Here is a 14,019-nt window from a genome sequence, read left to right on the forward strand (position 1 = left end):
TGGTACTGTAGCTTTGATAACACATCGATGTCTTCAAAATGAAATTTAATGAGATCTGGATCGATGTAAGGCCTTTGATTGATTTGACAAATAATTTTTGGAAGGTTTTTTTGCCTACGATTATTTCTAAGGTTATGTGTGTAGTGCTGGAGGCTTATAAGAATAAAAAAATACACATCTGATTGGTCTCTGATATTATTACATGGAGATATTAAATTTCGGAGAGCTGTACTTATAAGAAGTTCAGTTTCATTAGATTTAATGGGTAAATATATTACAATAGTGCACGTTATTATGAAAATATAATAAAAATATTATTAAATACTTTACTGTTGTAATAATATTATTGTTTTCTTATAAGCCTTTATTTGTTATCGAGTCACCTGTTCGGTATACTAATGGTATTATAATATAATAGAATGCAATACATTATTACCAATAAGCACACGTAACTAGATTTCAACTACAGGTATCAGATTATTTAATTGAATATGGATTTTAATAGATTATTATGAGACCATTTTGTACGAAATAATCATCAAATTATTTCGAAAGCGTGTTGCATATAGCGGATTAAATTTGTTGAATATCTATACTAATATTATAAAGCTAAAGAGTTTGTTTGTTTGTTTGAACGCGCTAATCTCAGGAACTACTGGTCCGATTTGAAAAATTCTTTCAATGTTAGATAGTCCATTTATCGAGGAAGGTTAAAGGCTATATATCATTACGCTACGACCAATAGGAGCAGAGAACCAGTGAAAAATGTAACAAAAACGGGGAAAATTTTGACCCATCCTCTCTTATGTGACGCAAGCGAAGTTGCGCGGGTCAGCTATTAATAATAAATCTTATTGAGTTTGATTTTTAAGCATTTTGGGATAGAGCTTCACCTGATAATGTAAAAAGGAAAACAAATTTAATTTATGGACGAACGCACAACTTAATGTAAATTGAACTTTCAAATAAGAATTACATAATATTTATATAGTGCAGTCTAGAATATTTCTGTCCAATTTAAAGACCTATAGATGCAATTTAGATACAAATAACTAATTCAAACAATATCGCAAAACTGAAACCAGAAAACAATCTTCACACACACAACAAACTAAGAACAGAAATAAACACAAAAGGATTCCCACCAGTCATTACTGTAGCTATACATCCGTACCGCCATCCTTCAAATAGAACCGTCTTTCTTACAATCAATTGGACGTAAATGAAGACATCTCCATCGTATCGACACTCGATCTAAGATAATCGTTACACGATCAGTGTACCGTTCGCGGAATGACTTGGCTGCTTTTTTTCTCATTCGTTTTGTGGTAAAAACAGTTGTGATCAGCGATTAGTTGTTATTAGTTATTGTTATTTTTTAGATGTTGAAGAGTAATCAAAATTGTTGTGAGATGAAATTGCTTTTTTTGATTGCGTGTTTGATGGCACTGAGGAATCCTGTACGCTCAATTATTTTGCAAAAAGTTAATATCTGAGGCAATAACGGAATTTGTGACATTGCTATCAAGTTATTACAGTTACTATAGACGAATTTTATTAATTTAGTTATGACTAAAAGTAGGGAAAAGACGGACATATACTAACACTGATAACCAAACACCAAAGCTTTGTAATAGCATTTCAAATTATTTTGCAGGACTAATAATGTTTAACGCTAGAAGAATGTGCGTAGGTACAAACTACTTAAATAAATAGACGTCTTTTCAAGAAAATTCTGAAACAGTTACTTGCTCTATTGTACTAATATAAAACTGTAAAATCAATAAAAATATGTACGATTAATGAACACTTGAATGTACAAATCTAATAAAATCAAACGTTTTAAAACTTTAACAAACTCAGGTAAATTTAATGTGAATCCCAATCACGTACATTAAATATATATAACTGATACAAATCTATGGGTCTAAAAGTTTGTATCGAATACTAATAAGTTAGAAAGGGCGGCGAAGGACTGCCGAAGTGAGGCTGATTTAAAAGTTTATATTCTTATCATTGGATTAGAATTCATTGCTACTAAATTTTTATTATTAATTATGTGTTAATCAAAATTTTTTTTTGATCGATTTTGTTTCTAGGATTGGCATCATCTTATAATTGTTTCCTAGTTTTTTCAACGTGTTAAACGCTAAAAGCTTGAAACATTGTTTCTTTTGATCATTGTTTATTTGAGAAGATTTGGGTTACATAAAATACCTAGTCAGCGCCATCGTAACCTTACCACAAAAATATTTACTTCTGTAACCTTCTTCTAAGTACAAGACATTTTTCGTATGTAATTATTAATTCTGTTTATTCTTAATGAGATTGAAAAAATATAATTATTTTGGTTACTCAGAGTATGAGTGACCATGTTTGAGTCAACATGGTCTCGGAATCTAAATAAAACTGTTTAACCTAGCAGCTTAAAGTAATAGTTGGCAAGAGATGTATTTATTGATATCGCTTGAGGCTGGAGAGAAATAATCTGTGCTTACCATCCCACGCAATTATCATAGTCAAATATGGGTAATAATGGATTAACTACGTGGCTCGTAGGCGATGGAATGTCAACCTATCATTTGAGCCGAGTTATAAATTTTGAACCTAACGTATATTTTACTGATCCTAACTGATCTTTACTATCTAAGCGATATAACGGCTATAACTTTGACCATCAAAATGAAGATAGAATTAAATCTTTTCGTAGAAATATTAAAGTAATTTTACTACTTGTTTTTCTTTAATTTGTCGAAGAATAATATGTAGCAATTCATATTTGATATCTATTATAATATCTGCTACCATTAACAATATCAAAACTTAAACCCAGTGCTCCCAAAGCATGAGTCTGTATATTTTTAAATTCATAACACGCACCACCCAGATCCGAAACATCAAATCGAAACGCCAAAACAGACAATCAGACCTCTTAACAAACGTTTAACACAAAAAAACTAAGACAAAAGAAGCAATCAACATGAAAATACAAGCCTTTTTTGTACGAACACTCGAAAACTTTCTGCGTATTGTGAAAAAAAGTTATTCAACATTCCATATTAACAGACATCTATGACATGTACAAGTGTTTCTCACAACCGAAATTTTGGTAACGTTAAATTTCAAACACTTCAAAAATAACTCTTAAGTATTAAACAATAAAGTCCATGTTGTGCTCGTTGAAGGAATTGAGATGGCAGATCAAAATTGGTTCTCCGAAGAGCCATTGAGACTTGTCCGCGGTACAAAGACAATGAGCTATACAAAACTCTCTCAGCAAGTGGTCAGAATTTCTTTACGTCATTCTAAAGCATAGTTACACCGTTAGTTGAAACGTGACTAATGCCGGCCACTTGTTACTGAGTGCCGTGGCTAAAATCTTTTGATTTTGTGAATGCATTTCCGGAGTCAAGTGGATAGCAATTCAGGATGTGAGGAAGGAAGAATTTTTAAGATAAAATAATGTATTTTGTCCGTTTTGAGCGCGTGCTTTCTTAGAACTACATTTTTACAAATAACGAATCTTTATTCCTATAAAACTTTTGCTAACTAACCCATTTTGGTACTAACTTAGTGTTTAGTAATTTGTTTCTGTCACAAAAGAAATAAGCTACTATTTCTCTTGTAATTTTAGTACAGAAATAATAATTTCACGTTATTTTACTTCGTCTTTCACTGCTCCACGTCTAATAAAGCAATAAATCAGAATGTTATCAGCCATAATGTTCGGCTGACGTTTTATAAAGGTAGATCGCCCAATAAACTATCGTGACTGTTCTTCAGTTAGTGCATCACGTTTTGTGGACGCGACCCCGCTCGTGATCTCTTTCTTTGGACCTTTTTTATAAGGAATCTTGTGCACTAGATCTTTATGGTCATAGGTTTTAGCGATAATAAGGTATACTGACCAAATAAGTCAATTTTGAGAAAAAATTGCTCTTGATAATTTTGTGGGATTTATTACAAGACTTTCGTTGTTAGTGCACCCGCCTTTTGTAGTTCGAATTCGTATAGTTAGTATTATGGAGTAACGGCAGTTTTAAATTTAAAATGTCATACAAAAATAATTCTTACGGCCCCCGCTAGAAGCGTTGATCAGATTTTTATATAATACTCGTCGATAGCTACCCGGTTGTAGATATTCGACAGTAGTAGAATATCAGGCTATTGGACTAAAGCTACAGTTTTCTACTTACCTGAATATTTATTATATTAGGTCGGGGAAAAAATCTTTTCGCATTATAGTATGTATGAACTTGTAATAAAATCTCTTTGGCTTCAAGAATCACAAATGAGTACACGGTTCATTAGGTTTCTTTCATTGAGCTCGTGAAGTACTCAAATATCGAGCTTTTTTGTTTAGAGAAAAGATTTTATTACAAGTTCATACACACTATAATGCGAAAAGACTTTTTCCCTGACCTAATATTACTTGCGTACCTCTAAATAGCTCTTGACAAATCTGCAGATACATACTGTACATTTCACAACTACTAATGATAGAGAACTAATAAACATATTCTTATTATTCACTAACCAAGTCGTTTAAAGTGATCGTTACATTTATTTACAATCGTTTACCTAGTTAAGTAGTTATTTGAGTTCTAGCATATCAAAACTAAATTTTATTGGCAAAGACATAATTAGTGACGTAACCTACTTTCCCGCAAATGTTTATATAAATCCAAGCAATGTTTTGAATAAGATTCTTGTTTATATTGACATAATAAACGAAATTGATGTTGTTTATATAAATATCTATTTTTAACTAAATCAAAGGGGATTCGGTACTGTGAGTGTCCATTAGGATGAGGACATCGTGTAACCTGATATGTTTGACATTTGGGAAAGGGCACAAGAGACAAATAGTCTGGGCCTGACGACAATTGTCCCTTCGCAGTTATATTTACCGAAATGATCAATTGTCATGAACGCGATATTTCAAAGTACCCAATTTTAGTATTCAATTCCATATGTATTTGAAGAAAATATATTTATGAGACTATTTCTAGATATTACGCGAATGATGAATAACCTAAAAATGGATAAAAATCTTATAAATTTACTCGTGATAGTGTATGAAATATCCTTATTTGGCAAAGATCTCCTTTTAATATTTAGTTGCAAAATGGGTCTAAAATGCGATGAAAATATTATACGTTACTTTATCTTATTCGTTATCTAACCTACAATGATTTAGCAAGTAGTATGCATATAAGCTGCGATAGTTAAAACATTATTTACATCTACGGTAAATAGCTTTGTACGGATGAGGTCTTCTTTTTGAAACAATAATATTATAATTATACATATAGTCTTGTTTAGAAATTTCGTTAAGTAAGTTTAGTTTCTTTGAGTCTGTCTTTAAATCGTCTCGTGTCAGCCAAACTTCAAAGCCTTATAATTAAGAACGTTTAAGAACTTATTTAGTTCATTTTCTTATAAATTAAAGTATTAACTTCTTACATCATATTTCGACCTAATTGTCTGACTCCTAGTCTTCTTATCGTATGGTTAATGGTCAACCTAGTGTCAAAGTTGTTCAAGCCGCCCGAAGGCCTTTGACTTGGCTTAACGACTGTTTCTTAATTGACAACAACCGAGACCGAATGTTTACGAGCCATCCGAAGCATGGAAACGCCCAGTTCAAATGCCACTATGCAGTCACCCATCTATGGAATGACCGCGTCAAGGTTTGCTTAACTTACAGATCATAACTCATAGTGAACTAGATCCATTATATTATACAAGAGCACTTTGATTTATGTCAATGGTTTTGTAATGAATTAATTAAGATTTAACCCCATTTGAACCGTGTCTGTTTGGAATTATGCATTGTTCTTCTATATTTGGCATAATAATTCAGTTTTGTTGACATATTGATCTATTTTTATTATTACTTTATCTGCTTTGAAGATGTCTAGATTTTTATAAATATTTGTTAAATAATATGCTTTAAGGTACCTACTCATAAATTTATGTTACTGAATTATTAAAACATGATTGACTTTATTAGTACTTTAAGTGCTTCTGAAATCTTAAAATTGTAAACTAATCGATTTAACTTTTTTCAATATTTTTTATTAATATCTCAATCTATACAAATCTCATATATTATAAACACGAAATAAAAATGACTTAAAATCACTTTCTGCTAAAAGAAATCGCTTTCGTCTCATTTGATATTTCAATAAAATTATCGTCCCGAAAAAAAAATCATACGATTATCCTCATTTCTTTTACACTAAGTTAAATCTTTTTAAACTGCGCACAGGTCACGGATCTGAAAAAAAAATACAATAAAAAAATAACTCAAAAGAGTATTTTTTGCGCGAACCGATTTACCGTGAAAGCGAATTTAACCCCAAACGGATCGCCCTTAAAAAACTCGGGACTACCTGAGACTTTGAATTTTAAAAACCTATTTGTGCATTAAGGTTTTAGTGAGTTGTAAACTTACAAAAAGTCTCAAAGCACTCTAGAACTTAGATTGTTTGATATTGTCAATAAGCTTATAATATATTTTTTCTTTTGCAGATTTAGACGTATGGCCGCGTGAGAGCAATTTATACTCGGTAAGATGAATTTCTTCTTTATTACCCATACATACCTACATAATATGACGTCTTCGTCTATGTTTTACCAAAGAATATTAACATTAAAATGAACGTCTACATTCCTAAAAAGTTTCCTAAAGAATGTTCAAAGAAATCCGAGACGAAACAATGTTCTCAAAAACGTTAGCATCAAAATAACTTCAAAAAGTTGGCAAACACCGCTATCGAAACAATCTTGGAGTTGTATTACAAGATATTCGAGACTCCAAATATGGAATCTGAACTATCATAGCAGAATAATGCCATAAAACCATTCAGTGTATAGCTGAATGTAGTACAATATCGCGTAATTTGACGCCCGTATCATGAAGTTTGTTTGTTTTGCCCAACATACGCCTTTGTTCGACTCCCGGATCCCATGATGGTAAAATATTTGTGATTTGGGAAATATTGTATTATATACACTTTTATTTATGTAAGTGTGTAAAAAACTAAAGATCTTGAAAGGCAACTTATTTTGGATATATAACTTTGCTAAGCTAATAATAATATGCTAGGGCTTAACTCCAGCTCTTAGCTCTATCTATTCAGTCTACACCCATTGTGTAGGCTTAGGCTATCTAGGGATGTTTTCTTTACAAGAATTTTCCTAGACACTCAATAACAAAGAAATGGAATTTTTTGAACTTGCATATTTTTTTAAATGAAGCAACATAATATAAATAATATTGTTTATTTGTATGATATACAAATAATAAAATACAATCGTAAAATATCTGTAAAATAGGTGCGGAGATAGATTTAAAAAAGCCTTAAACCTTAAGTCAAATATTTGTGTTCACCTGCAAAGTAATATAAACATAAAATTTAAGATTCAACGTAAAAATAAAAACCTTATAAACCGCCTTGGATCCCTAATACCATCTTAACCTTGCCTCTTGAAATAAAATTTTTAACTCGACGGAATTATTCAAATCGGTGCAGTAGTTTCTGAGATTATCTCAAAAGTAGAGATACACAAACAAACAGAGATTATCTCTTTATAATATTCGTATAAAATTTATAACGTTACTAATAGTATTCTTCGAAATTTATTGACCTTATGCGTAGGAGGGGTTAAGTACGTTTTTATAATAACTGGAGTCGTTATGTGAATTCCAAATAATATTTCTTTATTAATATCTTTGTTAATATTCTTAGATGCCTTTGGTTTTGTAATAGTGAATAACATTATTTTAAACAGGGTCTTTTCTGGCACATGATCTTATAATATTAAACATTTTAATGACCTTGAACCCTAACAACCTTTTATATTTTGCGTCTTACTTTGAAATAATAAAAGTGAGAAAATATCTTCACTACCAAAACTAGTATCAATTCCTATTCAATATTCTACAGCTAAAAAAATCGACCACTAGCTTCTGCGCGCGACTTCGTCCCCATCGAAAAATTTCCTGAATATAACAGTGTTACTCGAGTCTATGAGCTATTTGTGTGCCAAATATCCATTTTGTAGTTAAGTATCCATCCAAACAAACTTTTCCATTTATAAGTTGGTTTTTGTCCGTCCCAGATATTCATTATGTTCTTGGGTGACCTGAGCTGTCCAGTCTGGTTATAGTAATTAAAAGACTTACAAACTTCCTAGTTCTTACGTGAACTAAAGTTTCAACTACGTTCTTCTTTCACACTCCATTTACTTAAGGTAGTGTTAAAAGTTCTTGAGATTAAAACGGGCAAAGTTAAGAAAAATAAATCTTCTCAATTTTTTGTACCAAAGTCAATACTTTTGTACAAAAAATATATTAAAAATACTATATCATAAATATTGATATTTCATGTTAATTTTGTATTTTTGTATGAGGCTTAAAAACATCAAATTCCTAAAGCTTTTTACGAATTCAGCAAATTAAATAACATTGAAAATAACATAGTTTTTCCTTGTATTTTTCTATCTATCATTGCTGACCATTGTTGTTTTTATACAATTAATATTAATAATTTCCAAAAGCTACGCATTTTTCTACTACAAAATCTAACCCAGCTAAAAGTTGTATTTCTATATTATTCTTATCAGTAGTATTAATTCTGAAAGCTACAGTTTCCTTTATTCTAAAACCAATAAAAAAAATTCTTATTCCAATTCAATTCCATTCACTTTTTTTTTTTTTTTTTTTAAAAAGACAACTCCCGCACTAAGAATTGCTCTTGTGTCGCGGGGACTTTTACAAACATACAAACAACGGACACAAAGCACAACCAGACCCGAAACAATTATTTGTGGATCGCACAAATAATTGTCCCGTGTGGGAATCGAACCCACGACCTCCCGTTGCAGTGGTATCGGCGTGGCGACCTAAACCACTGCGCCACAGAGGCAGTCTGTCCTTTACTACGTCCGTGTGAAAAATATGCTCGAAATGAAAAGTTTGTCTAGGCCGTAAACCAAACCACTTCTTTAAAATAGATTTCTACTTCTACCTTCAACTTTCTTCACGTGAAAAAATAACTGAATTCTAAATATCCCAAAAGTGAGTTAATATAGATTTAATAACAAATTCTATAAAATAAAGTTCTGGGGGGCTATCACGTATCTCAGTTGTCAAACATTTGAAAGCCACTATGCTGTACATTGTTTTCTCTCTTAAAAACGTTACGTCAAAGCAGCAATGTACTGAATAGTGAACATCAATTTGACGTATACTAGCTGTCAACTGAGATACGTGATAAGCCCGCTGGAGAGATTTTGTAACAAACATCAACTCATTTTTTGCATTTATAATACAACTAAGAAGTGAAAAACATTAGCTTTATCAGTACCAGTACCATCCTTTTAAACCATACAATCATCTCTTCTATCATCATGTCCAAGATCTTCAGTTCTCACGCCACTTCGCGACTGACCCAATCCCGTCCATTGTCCCGCATCACACTGTCTGCTGACTTTATTAGTATTGTCAGATTATTTTGTTCTGTTTGCTGCTTAGATTGCTTCAAGTGGATTACGAAGTTGTGAGAATTGAAGACGACTACTATTTTCTGTAAGTGGATGATTGAATAAAGAAAATAGTATTTAAAATAAAAGTTTGAAAATATGAAATTCGGTTTCGTATATTTTAGAACTAATGAAAAAAGGTGTGATGTTAGTACGCAGTTAAGTTTTTTTAAAACAAACTGTCAAATATATGAAGGCATTTTAAAACTCTAATATTGTAATGATTGTTATCAATGTCCCAATATTCAATCAAAACTACAAAATAGAACAGATCGAGATTTGTTTAAATGGCTGACTTTTAAAGTTACCTCTAATTCTAAATATTTTTTGGCATCTTTTTTATAGCTATGCTTTTTTCGCAACATAATCGACATCACAAAAGACAGACATCAATCAAAATCCATATAAGTAAAGAACAGCATAGACAGTATAGAATAAGATAATAATATTTCCTTGGCACAAACAAAGGGGTACCATGGCCAGTATAATGGCGTCAGTGAATGAGTCGACACATGTAACTTGATTCCGTGGTGTAATGCTGTTTTGCCATCGGGTAGAGGGAGACACTATCTTTTGTCCTGGATTTGCAGGATATTTTCTGGAGGGTTTGCAGAAAAATATACGTTTTATAAAACGTATCGTATTTTTTATTACGTAAGTCAGATGACTTCTTGATAGATATTGTTGGTGCTGAATGCAGACAGATTAAAACTGTTACCGTGTTAGTACCCGGCTTTGACGTTTACGCTACATTTCTGCTTATAATAATGTGTTGCAGAAAATAGACTTAAACAACGACTGTTATATTAAATACGATCTGATACTAAATATGTAAAGGAATGGATTTGGGATATAATAACATTTTAGGGTGTGTTAACTTATTGCCTCTGTCTGTAAATTTACTTTTATGTCCTACAAACACTGTGCATATTACTTAACATTTTGATAAATATTATTAAACAAAAATATTTGCAGACGTATTTATTCCGACCGTACTTTCAACCCTCTTAAATATGACACCGGCCGGAGTGGATTGCTAACAAAAGCTCGCCGATTTTGTTTTGACTAAAATCTTGACTATGGAAATATCTGATTTCAGTAAACTTGCTTGTATTGATACGGCTTTATTATTATTTGATTGAAGGCTTCATCAATTTCATGATGATCGTAATTTTGATAAGAAACGGGGGCTTTGAAATTTAATTAATTCCGTTGACGTTTTGTTATGCTGTCAAATTAATTGGCATCAAACAAAACATCAACAACAGATACACAGGGAATATATTTGCATGCAAATAGCTGAAATGTCATGAGTTCCTTCCTAATTACTGTTTATGATATTATCAGTAATTCACTTTATTCTAACCATCAAAAACGTACGAACAAAATCATATAATTTTATCGACCTCTCTTACACATTATTGTATTATCATTCCTATGTGTTTTTATTATGACGTAGTTTGCACTTTTGTAATAGTCCAAGATAGTTTGTCCAATATTTGTAGCTTTCAACGTTTTATGAAGGTAGTAAATTTTATAATCTGTACAAATATGTAAATATTTTTTTGGCAAAATGATTAGTTTTTAAAACTTAAGACATGGCTGATTGAAAAACGTTTTTCAAATTCTTGGAAACTATATTATATATGATCATGTTAATAAAATTATATTAGTATCCATTCGATACCATAAAACTATAGTAATTTGATAATACAATCACCACACATTACAACAAATATTAAACGAATTTCTGTATCACTCATATTATTATCCACGGCTAGACATTCTTCGTCTCCATTATACGTAGAAAAATCTGATTAAGAAAATGTAAGCAAGCTTTATTATATACATTAACAATATTTATAGTATCATCTTACATTTTATATTTAATGGCTGTGGTGTTCATAATAATAAATTGTTGATAACATCTCTTTTTAGTTTAATAACATAACTTACTTTAGTAACTTCTTTAATGAGAATATGTGGATGTACTTCAATTAATATTTCTTTATGTTTGTCATTTTAGGGGCCACGTCTTTCATATTTTTTATTTTTATTGCAATCATCTTTGGTTTTACGTACTTTTTATTTTCTAGTTCTTTTATCTGTAATTCGTAATACAATACTAATTTCTATTACTCTATAGCTCGACTTAAGTAAATCAAACATGACAATTATTGATACACACATAAAACAAAGACACGTTTTACCCACAAGGGGTAGGCAAATACCAAAAAAACGCAACTTGCTACGGACCCTTTAAACTTATGCATCGTGAGGTGCCATCTGTGGCAGCTTTTTATTGACGTGATACTTGAGCATGTCAACAAAATAATTTTAGCATTTAACGATTGTCAACTCAATATTATTTATTAGCAATATTATGTATGTAAGTCGCGAGAATTGTATAGGTACATAATATTGCAGTCAGTCCTTGACCACGTTGGATGCATTACGACCGAAACGTCGGGCATCCTAGTCCTTCAATTTTCAATCCCATTAAAGACCCGTTGCATTACAATATTATTTCAGTGTTTGTCGATCACCAGTATCGCGATTTTCTACCACTATCGACTGCCGACAACCGGCCAGCTATCGAAAAACTTTGTTTAAAAAAAACTATTTTTGCAGTACATTTTAAATGTCAAACTCTCGATACTCGATGGTTTCAATTATAGAGAATCGTGCTAGTGTTACTGTTATACACATTATGACTAAGTCCACTGAGCCGGTCGATTTTATAACAGAATTGTTTTAGATTATTATTTAGCTATGTTTCCGGTTGGGAATCCACGAAAATGTTTTAATTGCTCTTCATTACACGCAAAATTATAATGGGTTGCGGCTGTTCGAGGGTTTGCTAACAAAATTGTAGTGGATTCCTGTATTATTAGATTTGAGTGAAATTTACGAATTGCTCGCGAAATATATTTTATATTTGGTTACTGCACAGATGGTTGTACAATCATGTTCGATTCATTCATAAGATTCATGACATTTTTTTAGACGCAACCAACGTTTCATATGTCATTTAAATAAAACATAAAAAATTAAATGAATAAACGTGTGTTATACCTATTAGAGAGATGCACAGCATTCAATAGGCATTAATATATGGATGCAGAGATACACGTTCAATATTTTTCGACAATCAAAATCAGCCCAACATCAATTCAATATCAATTTGTAAAATGATATTTAACATACCATCAAAATACGAAACAAATAACCCAAAAAAGAGGAAACACAAATCACCGTGATGCAATAAAATCGAATCCCGCAGGATCTTTGCAAATTTGTATTCACTGACCCAATGATATTTCATTTGTTGTTTTCACTACACAATACTGCGGTTACCTTAACGCAACTCCTGTCATTATTTTCAATGAATAAAGGCCCGGAAGTACGAGGGACGTTCGACATAATCCCAAGATTTCGCATAAAAATATACAAATGACAGCAAATAAAGTTTCTTCATTGATACCGACAATGGATGGTATGAATAGTTCCATGTCCTTACCTCGTTTTGTGTGCCGCTTCCTTTGGTTATCTTTTTGTGTGGGGCCAGGTGATGTTTCCTTTTTTGATGGATTTGTATCAATTGGTTTATTCCTTTTTGTATCAGTGCCTGGGGTAGGAATTTTAAATCGGGTGGAGAATTTTAGCTCGTTTTTCTATACTGTTTTCGGAAGTAACGATTTAGTAAATGTTTTGGACATATTTTTTTATTTTGTGATATTTTGACACAGTAAAAGCTACTTATTGTAGTACTGGAACACCAAATTTTAGTAATTTGCTTCAAGTTTCAAAATAATAATTGATTCGATATCATATTGTCGTGTTGCTAGTAAAAATAATAAAAATAATAATTTTAACAGTAGTTGAAATATGATTCCTTCTTTTAAATTTCTATGTATACAACCAAACAGAATTTACTGTATATAAATGCAAATTATTTTAATGTTATGAAAATGATTGAGACGTCAATTTAAATTATCACTGTATCAAATTGTACATTGAATTTTATGTAGCCATCGATAGGTTTTTGATGTAAATCGTTTTCAATAATCATAAGCTATCCGATTACTGTGATTATCAAACGTTTACAACTGTATTTAATATAATTTCATAGATATTATAAATCGTAACATTATATTTGTAAGGATAAGCATATAATTTCATAGGTATTAAGTTTGCGTATTTTATTTCCAAGGATATACTAAGATACAATTACACCCACATGTCTTAAATACAGATAATTTTAAAAGTAAAACACCATTTTGTTATACTTCTTATCGTGGCCTTTGTGAGTACGGTTTTTGATAAATATATTGACACTACTATTTTACTACTTTAGTATATACATATAATGACAATGTATGTATGTCCTCAAAAAAAACAGGCATAAACCTTACATTAGTCAAAAAGAAGTATAGATAAAAAAATCACGCTGCATTTTTATTAACT

General features: G+C 31.3%; 1 protein-coding gene across 2 annotated transcripts in view; it reads left to right on the top strand.

The window, feature by feature from the left end:
• The window catches only part of pxb (putative Hedgehog signaling attenuator pxb), a 196,122-nt gene that overhangs the window by 33,452 nt on the left and 148,651 nt on the right, over nucleotides 1-14,019 (top strand). For both annotated transcript variants that reach the window (XM_076126804.1, XM_076126805.1), the window contains exon 3: nucleotides 6,538-6,575. The gene's annotated coding sequence lies outside the window, so the exon portion shown is untranslated. The remainder of the gene's footprint in view (nucleotides 1-6,537; nucleotides 6,576-14,019) is intronic.

The sequence above is a fragment of the Anticarsia gemmatalis genome, chromosome 19, assembly GCF_050436995.1.
Source record: "Anticarsia gemmatalis isolate Benzon Research Colony breed Stoneville strain chromosome 19, ilAntGemm2 primary, whole genome shotgun sequence".
NCBI classification, from domain to species: Eukaryota; Metazoa; Arthropoda; class Insecta; order Lepidoptera; family Erebidae; genus Anticarsia; species Anticarsia gemmatalis.